The 13,571-nt window shown below is 36.7% G+C and overlaps 1 long non-coding RNA gene across 6 annotated transcripts; it reads right to left on the bottom strand.

Annotated features, from left to right (window-relative positions):
- Positions 1 to 9,571: 9,571 nt before the first annotated feature.
- On the bottom strand, positions 9,572 to 12,929 carry LOC110889040. 6 transcript variants are annotated; one of them, XR_004864997.1, is made up of 6 exons: positions 12,468 to 12,929; positions 11,955 to 12,373; positions 11,586 to 11,653; positions 10,229 to 10,298; positions 9,993 to 10,062; positions 9,572 to 9,678 (listed from the first exon to the last, which is right to left on the bottom strand). It is a non-coding gene; the product is annotated as an uncharacterized LOC110889040 (long non-coding RNA). The 6 variants fall into 6 exon arrangements; XR_004864998.1 differs by having other exon boundaries at positions 11,955 to 12,369; XR_002563381.2 differs by lacking the exon at positions 12,468 to 12,929 and having other exon boundaries at positions 11,955 to 12,461.
- Between the last annotated feature and the right edge of the window lie 642 nt (positions 12,930 to 13,571).

Genomic DNA, 13,571 nt, shown 5'->3' with positions numbered 1-13,571 from the left:
TTCTCTCTCACATAGGTGATTCACTATGTATGGTTACCTTAGTCGAATCATTAAAAGCCATAGACTTAGCCTCACACTTGTCACTTTTAGGAATGGACTAGGAAGTTTACTAAGCTTCGCAATAAACTCCCTTATATATATATATATATATATATATAGGGGATGGATCATGAGAAAACTAGTTTAAATGAGAAAACCAAAAAACTAACTAAAAAAACCTAAAAAAATACCAATTTTTTTTTTACAATTTTTTAAAGAAAAATCGCTACTTTTTATGTATGGAAAAAAATTTTCAAAAAAAAAAATTTTCAAAAAAAAAAAAAAATATTTTGTTGTACTGCACATGTGCACTAATACGGAAAGCCTAAACCACTTAACCACCCCCCACCCACCCCCCCCCCCAAAAAAAAACCTAAACCCCCCCCCCCCACCCCCAAAAACCTAAATTCACCCTCCCACCAAAAGCCTAACCCCCCCACCCCCCAAAAAGCTAAACCCCCCCACCCCCAAAAACCTAAAACTAAACCTTAAACATAAACCCGAACAAAAACCTAAACCCCCCACCCCACCCCACCCCCCCCCAAAAAAAAGCTAAACCCCCCTCCCCCCACCCCCACCCCCCAAAAACCTAAACCCCCCCCCCCTCACCCCCCAAAAACCTAAAACTAAACCCTAAACATAAACCCGAAAAAAACAACCCCCCCCCCAAACCTAAACCCCCCTCCCCCCACACCCAAAAACCTAATCCTAATCCTAAACCTCCAAAAAAACTAACCCTAAAAGCTAAACTAGACTCAAAAAGCTAATTTTAAGCATGTAATGCAATTGTAGTACATGTTATATTGCACATGTGCACTACTATAATAATAGTGTTGAAAACAAGACGACACCATAAATCTTTTTTTATGTCATAAAAAATATGCTCGAATATACTTGAATGAAAGATAAGAAAATTTGTGATCTTATGGTGCCATTTTTGTTTTAAAATGATAACGTATGGAGAAATGGGAAATGTTTGAAAAGTTATATATTTCTTTTTCCAATTTTACCCCTCCTTCATTAAAAGTCCCCCCTCCTTCATTAAAAGTCTCCATCCCCCTCCTTTTTAGTGGATTTTAGTTAGTTTTCTAGTTTTCTCATTTATATTTAGTTTTCTCATGATCCTCTCCCTATATATATATATATAGAGTGCGGTTAACATACAAGACGCCTTATTGTACTTCACGTACGCGACAGCGTCAACCATCAGATCAGGGAAAAATAACGCATGGAACCCTAGTTTTTGTGATAATCACGCATGGAGGTACAAAATCACGCATGGGAGGCTTATAATCACGCATGGATACAAATCACGCATGTTATAGTTGATCAAAAAAAAAATCACGCAAGTTATATTTGTTGTCGCGTACGTTAATGTAGGATAAGCCTTTTTGTACATTATACTTTCTCTCTCTCTCTATATATATATATATATATATATATATATATATATATATATATATATATATATATATATATATATAGGGGATGGTTCAAATGAAAACCACTTTTATTGTGAAAACTCGAAAACTAACTAAAAAAGCCTAAAAAAACCTAAAAAACATACAAATTTTTTTTTTTACAATTTTTTTTAGAAAAATCGCTACTTTTTATATATGGAAAAAAAATTTCAAAAAAAAAAAAAAAGAAAAATTTTTTTTTTGGTTGTACTACACATGTGCACTAATACGGAAAGCCTAAACCACTTAACCCACCCCCCACCGACACCCCCCAAAAACCTAAACCCCCCACCCCCCCCCCCCAAAAAAAAACCTAAATTCACCCTACCACCAAAAGCCTAACCCCCCCCCCCACCCAAAAAACCTAAACCCCCCCACCCCCACCCTCCTGAAAACCTAAAACTAAACCCTAAACATAAACCCGAAAAAAACCTAACCCCCCCACCCCCACCCCCCAAAAACCTAAACCCCCCTCCCCCCCACACCCAAAAACCTAATCCTAATCCTAAACCTCCAAAAAAACTAACCCTAAAAGCTAAACTAGACTCAAAAAACAAATTTTAAGCATGTAATGCACATTGTAGTACATGTTATATTGCACATGTGCACTACTATAATAATAGTATTGAAAACAAGACGACACCATAAATCTTTTTTTATGTCATAAAAAATATGCTCGAATATACTTGAATGAAAGATAAGAAAATTTGTGATCTTATGGTGCCATTTTTGTTTTAAAATGATAACGTATGGAGAAATGGGAAATGTTTGAAAAGTTATATATTTTTTGTTCCAATTTTACCCCTCCTTCATTAAAAGTCTTCCCCCCCTCCTTTTTAGTGGGTTTTAGTTAGTTTTCTAGTTTTCATAATAACTAGTGGTTTTCATTTGAACCTTCCCCTATATATATATATATATATATATATATATATATATATATATACGTAGGGTTATCCCCCACAGTGACCTTACTAATTCATACAATTAGGTTTTCCTATTGAACTCAGCTCTTGGGATCTCCAGTCTACTGAGTTAGGTTTCCATCATATGAACTTTTATTTTCAAGGGCTTCAGTCCCATTCCCATCGACGATTTCTGTACTAACTCTCTACTTAGGCCTTTTGTTAGCGGATCCGCAATATTATCCTTTGACCTCACGTAATCAACAGTGATAATTCCTGTAGAGATTAGTTGTCGTATCGTGTTATGTCTACGTCTGATATGTCTGTTCCTACCATTATACATTGTGCTACGAGCTCTGCCAAGTGCCGATTGGCTATCACAATGTATACAAATGGCCGATGCCGGCTTAGGCCATCTTGGTATATCCTCAACAAATTGACATAGGCATTCTGCCTCTTCACCTGCTTTATCTAAAGCAATGAACTCTGATTCCATCGTGGATCTAGCGATAGTGGTTTGTTTTGACGATTTCCATGATATAGCAGCACCTCCAAGTGTGAATACATACCCACTTGTTGCTCTGGAATCATTCGTGTCAGATATCCAGTTTGCATCGCAGTGTCCTTCTATCACTGCTGGATATCTGTTATAATGCAACCCATATTCCCGAGTGTATCTTAAGTAGCGAAGCAACCGAGTGATACAGTTCCAATGTATTGAAATTGGGTTGCGCGTGTATCTACTTAGCTTGCTCACAGCATATGCTATGTCTGGTCTAGTACAACTCATAAGATACATCAAGCTACCAATAATTCTTGAGTATTCCAACTGGTTTACGGGTTCACCTCTATTGTTGGTTAGATGTTGACTTGTGTCAAGTGGAGTTCTAGCTTCATTAGAGTCATTTGCATTGAACTTCTCAAGAATTTTGTCCACATAGTGGGATTGACTTAAAACAAGTCCAGTTTTGGGTTCGCGTGATTTTGACCCCCAAAATCACATCCGCAAGACCCATGTCTTTCATGTCAAATCTTGCCTTTAGCATGTTCTTTGTAGATTTTATGATTTTGTCATCACTTCCAGCAATGAGCATATCATCCACATATAAACATAAGATGACATATCCATCATTTGTGTCCTTCACATACACACACTTGTCACATTCATTGATTTTGAACCCAGCATCAAGCATGACATGATCAAACTTTTGGTGCCATTGTTTTGGAGCTTGTTTTAATCCATACAAGGATTTTACAAGTTTACACACTTTCTTTTCTTGCCCAATGGCTATGAAGCCTTCGGGTTTTTCCATTTAGATTTCTTCCTCTAGATTCCCATTCAAGAAAGCTGTTTTCACATCCATTTGATGAACTTCCAAATCTCTAATGGCGACAATGGCAAGCACCATCCTGATGGATGTTATTCGCGTAACTGGCGAATATGTATCAAAGTAATCTAAACCTTCTCGTTGTTTATATCCTTTGATCACCAACCTTGCTTTGTACTTATCGATGGTCCCATCTGGTTTCATCTTCTTCTTGAAGATCAATCGATATCCTAGTGGTTTACATCCTTGAGGAAGATCCACTAGTTCCCAAGAATGGTTTTGTAAGATAGAGTATATCTCACTTTTGATTGCCTCTCTCCACTGAGGTCCTTCTGAGGAATGTACCGCTTGTTGGTACGTTTGAGGTTCATCTTCTACCATATAGGTAAGAAACTCAGGGCCAAAGGATTTTTCAGTCCTTTGCCGTTTACTTTTCCTGTTTTCAACTTCATCAGTAGTAGATTGTTCTCGAGGTTCATCGTTTTCAACTTCACCCTCGGGAACAATTTCCTCAACCGGTCTAGAAGAACAGGGTTCACTTTTATCTAAGCATGGGAACATATGTTCAAACCATGATGCATCCTTAGATTCCATTATAGTGCCTTTGCATATTCCAGGATTCTTAGAATCATGCACAAGAAAACGATAGGGACCATAAGGACGGGTGTATCCTATCAATCCACTGTTTTGGGTCCTATTAGTAGGCGCTTAGGTGTTGTGACCACCACCTTAGCTAAACACCCCCACACTTTCAACGATTTATATGGTGGTTTCTTTCCGGTCCATAATTCGTAAGGCGTTACATCCTTTTTCTTATTGGGTATCATGTTCAACACATAATTTGCCGATAAGATTGCTTCCCCCCACATGTTTTGGTTTACACCAAAACTTATCATCATGGCATTCATCATTTCTTTCAAAGTACGATTTTTCCGTTCCGCTATGCCATTTGATTGAGGAGAGTAAGGAGCCGTGAGCTCGTGGATGATTCCACTTTTTGCACATACGTCAATAAAAGGTGAAACATCTTCACCTCCTCGGTCACTCCTTACGATTTTGATTTTCCGATTTAGTTGATTCTCAACTTCGGCTTTGAACAAGATAAATTTGTCAATAGCCTCTTCCTTACTCTTAAGTAAGTACACATAGCAATACCTAGTACCATCATCAATGAACGTGATGAAGTACTTATTCCCACCACGAGTAGGAATTGCCTTTAGATCACACACATCAGTGTGGATCATCTCGAGGGGTTCGGTGATTCTTTCCACCTTTTTGAATGACGATTTCGTTTGTTTTGCTTCTACGCAAGTTTCACATTTATTAATTGAGTCGATATCGAATGTTGGTATGTAATCAAGTTTGATTAAACGACGAATGCAATTATAATTTACGTGACCTAGTCTACCATACCAAAGATTACAACACTCAATCAAGTAAGTAGAACTAGTAGCGTTTTCTTTCATTGCATTCACGACAGTTACATTTAGTTTAAACATTCCATTGAGGGCATAGCCCTTACCAACATACACACCATTTTTGGTCAACACGACCTTGTCCGACTCAATCACCATTTTAAACCCAAATTTGTTCAACTGCCACCCCGACACAAGGTTCTTACGAATTTCTGGAACATACAACACGTTTGACAAGGTGAGTTCCTTTCCAGAAGTCATTTTTAGAACCACGTTCCCCTCACCTTTAATTTCGGCCGTGGCAAAGTTTCCCATAAAAATCTTTTCGCCATTAGTCACCTCTTTGAAGGTGTTGAAAAGGCTCTTGTCAAAACACACATGACGGGTAGCCCCCGTATCAACCCACCAATCCTTGTTATTTTCCCCGACCAAATTAACTTCAGTCAATAAAATCGAGAGATCCGTGACCATGGCAACCAGGTTGTCGACTTCATCAACCATGTTCACTTGTCGAGCATTTTTCTTCTTCGGAAGCTTGCATTCGTTGGCCTTGTGGCCTTGCTTCTGACAATTATAACATGTTCCAAGGAACTTCTTTTTTCCAACTCCCTCCTTAGGACCAAGGTTGGAGCGTTTCCCATGACTTTTCTTTCCACCCTTTCCACTGTTTTTTCCCTTCGAAGATTGGCCATGTTCAACAAGATTGGCCTTCATAGTTTCAGGACCATCAACCTTTTTTAGGGCCACTTTGTTATCTTCTTCAATCCGAAGACGAACAACAAGATCTTCAATGGTCATCTCCTTTCGCTTATGCTTGAGATAGTTCTTGAAATCAACCCAACTTGGTGGCAGTTTTTCGATCATTGCAGCAACCTGGAATGTCTCGCTGAGCATCAATCCTTCCGCATGAATATCATGAAGGATAACCTACAATTCTTGGACTTGGCATCCACGTGGGGTTTAGGGTCAGTCAAGAACCTTGCCAGATTCAGCGTGGTCAGATAAAAGAACATCTTTTGCTGCCACTGTTTGAAATTCACACCACTGAATTTCTCTGGTTTCTCAGCATACGACACTGCATTAGGCTGTGGTGTCACCAAACCGGTAGTGACAGTAACAGCGGAAGTCATGACCGCAGAAACAACACTGGTCATGACAGCAGAAACAGCAGAAGCAGCAGTAGTCATCGGTTGGGATGCCATTCTGAAAAGAAAAGGATGCATGAACAATCAGTAAGAAAATTTGTTTAAGTTTGTTAGAAAATTGGTACTGATAAGAACTGCAAAATAATATGAAACATAAATAGTTAACGAGAACCGGGCTTGTGTTTGACACAATTCCCTTAAACAGATTCGTCGTCTGTTCCCAGGGTACGCCGGTTGGAAGCAGCAACAACGCATTGCCGGACTTGAACACTTGCCTGAAAAGAAAAGGAGAATGCTGTAGAGAGATCGAGATAAGAGATGATTTCTGGTGTGTCTAAACTGAGCAGCTTACATTTGGTTTTATAGTCACTAAACTATAACCGGAATCTGACCCGTTATTGCATGAATTAAAACTGAATAATTGTCATCATTGAGTCAGTTTCGAAACTGATATTCAAAACCGAAGACCAAATAATGATCATCATCAATGCGAATAATCATCTTAATTTCAGTTTTAAAACTCGTTAAAAAAAACGGTTACAGTCTCGAGTGCAAAAACTCGCCTCACACGGGTCCGGGTTTTCGGAGCTGCATTCGTGTCCGCAGGACGCGCGGGCATACACGAGTTCAATTAAATCCGGTTCCAATTTTTGCACCCCCCTGCGCGTACGTGCGAGGGACTTGTGGTAAAAGATGTCATAAACTGATATTTGTTAGGTAAATGTTTTACCTTATAAATACCCTTTTTCTTTGTCTCCACACCAATGTGGGACAAGTGTTTTACCATATGAGACTAACATTCACACACACCCAAATTCCAACACAATGTGCATTATAGTAGGAACATATCTAGCCCAAAAATTCTTCCTAATTTTTTTGGGACTAGGGGTATCCTTTGTATAAAATTAGAATTTTTATTTTTTTTTTACACTCCGAAAACGATACGGAGATGGGGTTAAGGGGTTACCCGTGCTACCCCTCCTAATACACTAACTCCGTCCCTGAGGAGCATCATCATATATAGAGGTGCTGATGAAGAGTCATGGTGAACTTTGAAAAGAATTAGCAGTGGTTTTTTTTTTTTTTTTGTTTTTTTTTAATAAATAAGCCATCATCTTAGTTATATTGATCAATACTAACTGAGCTTAGTAATGGATGGACCGTTTGATGCTTGAACCAGTTTTGATGTTGAGGGTATCATAGAAAACCACATTGGGGCATCTCTAGCTTGATGTGACTTTACATGAACTCTTATAGTATTATCGGACATGACAAAATTACCATTTGGTAAAAATTTAGTTACCAAAAAAGAGGTTTATTTAATATTTTGTTTTGAAAACAACTGATATAAAAAGGTCTTCATATTTAACAATATAGTGATGGTAATCATTAATTATTGATTACCAAAATTACCAATCTTGTTTTTATAAGGCTGAATGGTGTGGGAGGTTATGGGCGTGACATGATTCATCACGTAGGAACATGAATGGAAGGCTACACCACCCTCTTGTCTAATCCATCATGGTTCGCATGAATTAATCATGACAACCATGGTCCTCTTTTCCATTTTCCAAGATTTCATTTCCTTTTCTTTAAATAAAAATAAATTAAAATAAATAAGACTGTCACACCCCAACCGATGGCAGAAACATCGGAGTGAGACAAAAACGAGATTGCAAGAGACTTCATAACACTATTTTGTGACAAGTATTTAAAAATTAATATTTCATTTTATCACTAAATTCAAGTACATTGTTCAAAGCAAATTACGACAACATATAACAAGAAATCAAAAATACAACAAGTACTAAAATTTAAAGGTGCGTTTCTAGTCTCCTTAATAGATTTGGTTTATCATCATCACCAATTTCCTGCAATACGTGTTAAAGTATAGATCAATACATAAAGTATTGGCGAGCATACAAGTTTAAGTAATAACATAAGTATAAAAGTTTAAACGAATCCACATGACAAAATTCGAATACTAAAAACCTAACATGGCAATACTATCATGCAACTATAATTGTCAACCCAAAGATTCCCGCTAGCGTAATCCTATCACAGCTATGATAAGAGCGTTTTGTTACTTAACATGACCTCAAGAATATGGGCGGTGCGTTAATCCTATAGCGCTATACATGTTAAGGGAGGCTCGTACGAAGTTAGTGACAAAAATAAAGCAACAAGTATAACGTATATGTTCAAGTATATCGTATCAGGCATGTATATTGGATTGTTTGTTTGTAAGCATGTTTATAAGTGTATGTGTGCGTTTTTGATAAGTTACACGTATTGTACCGAAAAGTGTTAAAATAAGAAGGGGTTATGTATACTCACGGTTTTGCTAGCTTTCCGAGTTAAACCGCGAAGATAATAAGTTGTTGGAAATGGAAACACCGAAGTTACCCTACATGGGGAAAACGAAAGTGTGTGAGTATTCGGATTTGGTGGAAGAATCAGATTCGGACACTACAAGAAAACTGGGTTTTTAGTACGCGCAAAAGCGTCCTAAAATGTTATTTTATAGGACCTTTCATTTAATAGGACCAACGCTAAAAGCGTCTCATGTAAAGGGGTCGTAATAAGTCCCGGAACTAAAAAAGCGTCCTAACATCTCAAATAAGATTATGAAACCAATTTTATGATCGCGTAATATGTCTTTGGACAACCAAAATAGTGTCCTAATAAAAACATATTAGGACACTTTTACGATGTTCTAACATGTGGTTACATACTTTTAATCTTTTGATACACTTACAAGCGTCCTTAGAAATTAATTGATAGGACTCTTATGATGTAACATTATAGCTAATTTGGTACCAAGAAAAGGGTCCTAATATACCAAATAAGATTATGATACCAATTTTATGGTCGCATAATATGTCTATAGACAATTTAAATACCGTCCTAAAAAGAATATACACTACAAAAGAATTGTCATTTAGTGACACACAAAAACTGCCACAAAAACAAAAAAGTGTCACTAAAGACTTGTAGGAATGGGCGACACACAAAAATAGTGCCACTAGAAGCGTTGACACTAAAGCCTTTTAATGACACTTTTTCAATATGCCATGCAAAATTTTTAGGCTTTTAGTGGCAACTTTTTTTTGCCACAATAAAATAAAAGATTTTTGTGGCACAATTTTTGTGCCATTAAAACGTAATCCTAATTACATATCCATACTAGTTTTAGTGACACTTCTTGTTTGCCACAATATAAAAAAAACATTGTGTCGGTAATTGTTCTAGTTAAATACATGTACTACTTTTACTTGCACATAATCACAAAATTCACATTATTTCCATCCGAAAAATATTCCAAATGTTAGCATAAACGTTGTGTAATGAGTAACATATTCCAAATTCTAAATGTTTACACGAGAAGTCTAAGGTAGCGTTCGTTTCATGGAATGGAATGGAATTAGGAAGTTTTTCTTTGTAAAATTGATCTTGGTTAGGGGAGGGAGGAATTTGAAATCCCATGAATTTCTTTAATCAATGAAATTTGTGACTATTTCAACATTCCTTAGAAATCCTTCACTCTAATGAAGGAATGGAATGGAATGTTGAAATAGTCACAAATTTCATTGATTAAAGAAATTCATGGGATTTCAAATTCCTCCCTCCCCCAACCAAGATCAATTTTACAAAGAAAAACTTCCTAATTCCATTCCATTCCATTCCATGAAACGAACGCTACCTAAATGTTCCTTTGGGTGATAATTTCATTGTCTTAGAAGTTAGCTCCAAAGCTTCTCATGATATCTACCCTGCCATCATCAACCATATATACAAGCATTAGTATTAATTTAAAAATATAAAATTCTTTAATTAACGAAACTCATTGTTCTTGATTCAAAAGAATTAGACAAAAAACCAACATGTATAATTAGCCCAAACACCACCTAACAGGTAGACCAAAAACCAACATATTACCTGCTAGTCCTCACCTACGGTATACAACACTCGCAGACTGTGGATAGTAATAGATGCTAGTGGTGCAGCCCTGCATAGCAAGAACACATAAAAGAAGAAAAGTTTACATTGTGCATGCAATAACGGCAGAAGGTCAATTGTGGAAGATATCCACCACCGCCATGACTCATGAGTTTCAAGTAACAGACTGACAGTTTGTATTTCTAATGTCAATCCATTACCTAATTAATAAAAAACAAAGTCACTTTTTTAGTTTAAAGGATGCAATCAAGTTCAAAAGGATGCAATTAAAGTAAAAGTAATCAATAGTGAGTTATGACAATCTTAAAAACGTGCTTGTGCACTTTTAGAAACTAGCAAATCCAAAACCATTGCCTTTTCATGAACTAGAAACGTGCTTGTGCACTTTTAGAAACTAGCAAGGAAGACATTATAGAGGAATAAAAGCCGTATACATACATGAAGTCAAAAGTAAACCAGCTAACCCTTCAAAATTTAGCAAACCTATCTTCACTGTCTATATCTTCATGCAACAAATCATAAGATGCATAAATTCCTCCAATCAAAAATTCATTGACCAAGCATAAAAGCAAACATACCATACCAATTCAAGGGCAGCTCGGCCATTTTGAAGACCTAAAGAGAAGTCTAAAATTGGAGCCTTTCGCCGTAATATATTGAAATAAACTCTTAACATTCAACATCAGCAGAGATCAAAGTACTTAGGAGTGTCAACAAGCCAAGCTACTCGAGCTCAGCTCGAAACGAATCAAGCTTAAACGAGGTCGAGCCCGGGCCGAAACTTAAAAATAAGCTTGTTGAGTAAACAAGCTCAAGCTTCAGTTATTGAGAGCTTTAGTCACCTCGCGAGCCTAAACGAGTCCATTACTTATACATTTTTTTAACTCATATAATAAATTATAATAATTACTATTTTAAAAATTATGAAATATATTTAATATTAGTTTAAAAATATATTTAAAAATTATTGTATAGTATAACTAATACAATAATTTTTATATTTATAATTTTTAAAATCTTAATTATTATAGCTTAATATATTAGTTAATAATTGTATAAGTAATGGACTCGTTTAGGCTCGCGAGATGGCTAGAGCTCGATAAGTGAAGCTTGAGCTTGTTTACTCAACAAGCTTATTTTTAAGTTTGGGCTCGGGCTCGGGCTCGTTTAAGCTTGACTCGTTTCGAGCTTTCGAGCTGAGCTCGAGTAGCTCGGCTCATTTACACCCCTAGTTTGTTCAAAGTATAAAGGTCATATGCCAAGCATATCTCACTCCATTTCTTTTTCTGGTCCAAAACATACGATACAACAAGCTGAAACAATAACAAGAAAACACCTGATGACTTTACCAAATGACAGAGCAACTTGCGATGATCCCGTATCCCATAACTGGAACAATGCAACCTGAAAAATAAATATATTTATTGGTTTTTGACTGAACCTAGGGAGTACTAAACTAAGCTATAAGAAAAAACCAGTATATAATGTTTGAAAAGTTGCTAGTAATCTTTTAGTTATGAAATTCAATAATGCTAGTGGCTTATTTTACATTTAACAATTTGGGATAATTACAAAGACATGTCAGTTATCTTAATCATGAATTTGAATTATTGGTCATGGTAAATTAAATGTGTGCGTATTAGACACTCAAGTGCAATCAAATGGTGTTCAAATGATTCTAACAAAATTACAGTCTTTTACTCACTTGGGTGGCAATCATGCATATTGTTGCAGCGAATAGTGAATATTAACCAAAAATCACTTTCTTACTTGAAAAAACCACCTCTGACATTGCAAGCAACATTTCTAGCAACACAAAGGATAGGAACAGCACTGTTTGCCTAAAAGCACAAATAAACTGGTCAGAAATTACCATGATTGAGTAAACTGTGAACATGCAATTTCTATCTGATGTTTGCTGCAGCTGACAAAGCCATTGCAGCAGCTCCTCATCTTGAATCGCTAGAGCTCCGTAACCACAACCAAGCCTCAGTCTTCCTAATCTAAAGCTACAGATTTACTCCTGTAAGAACCCTAAACCGCCACTACTCACCACTGAAAAGCATTCAGCAATGTTGCAGCTGATAACACAATTTCGTAACAACTTTCAACTATCAACTCTGCCTCCAAATTCGCAAAAAAATCATACAAGCAGAGACAATCAACAGTTTCCACAAATAATCTCGTTGGTATGACATATAAAATAGTTGAATCTTACCTGAGCTAGCCGTAAATAAGCACATACACCCGACACCGTCGCAGATCCGGTTGGTAATGACCCATGTTGCGCCTATCGGTCATGATCGTGGCCAGAAAACGATTTTGTCTCCATTGCCTTAGTATACGGCATATACTTTCCTACGCTGCCGCCTGAACCCTAATCAAATGCAGCGGCCAATCTAAGCATTTTTGGTCGCCGCTGTTACTCGAGCTTAAAAACCACCGCTAATCGCCGCCCTTAGGTCATCAAGAAAGCCCTAAAACTCCTTTGTCACCGCCACCACCAGATTCGGCAGGTTTCAAACCAAATCAAGTCTTGTGTTCGCTCCATCCACAAGCCCCGATGATGATGACGAACGTTGATGGTGGGTTCTGATGAGTGAAGAAAGCTATAGAACCTTCTCTCTATTTCTCTTCCATCTCTTTTTTTTTCTCATTCTCTCCCTCCAAATAAAAAAGAAAATTCAGTAATGGGTGGGTGTAAAGGATCAGCGGGAATTTAAAAGTTAAATGAATAATTTGGACGCCCAAAATTTAGATGAAAGATGGATGTGTTTTAAATACTTGTCCATTATGCATTGAATCAATTTTAAACAATGTTTTTAGAACCGGACCGGAGGTCGACCCGGTCGCCTTACGGGGTCAAAAGTCGAATCGGTCCGACCGGTTCGACCGGATTTAAGACCCGGATTATGTTAAAAAAAATATAAAAATATGTAGCATAAGTTATACTAGTATAAGCTGTAAATCAAATATAATGATAACTTTATACCATGAACGTTATAAAAGAATAAGCATTACATTAAATTAATCATAACTAAATGAATAAATATGATAATATAATCTATAAAAATACTTTTACTGTGTATACCATTGAAAGTTAACTAATAAAAAAATAATATAATACAAATAAATTAAGAACAAACTAATAAAACTATATAATATTCTAAGATGTTTTTACTAGTGGGTGATGTGATGTGTGTACAGTGATTTCAATCAACCCTTTTGTACGTTCCCCAATACTCTATTTCATTTCATATGTTGTAGTGCATTATCTACTTCATCTTCTTCCATTTTTCTACCAGACTACAACAGAGCCAAC

This window comes from Helianthus annuus, chromosome 8 (assembly GCF_002127325.2).
Source record: "Helianthus annuus cultivar XRQ/B chromosome 8, HanXRQr2.0-SUNRISE, whole genome shotgun sequence".
Lineage (NCBI taxonomy): Eukaryota > Viridiplantae > Streptophyta > Magnoliopsida > Asterales > Asteraceae > Helianthus > Helianthus annuus.
This window is presented reverse-complemented; position numbering and strand designations above follow the sequence as displayed.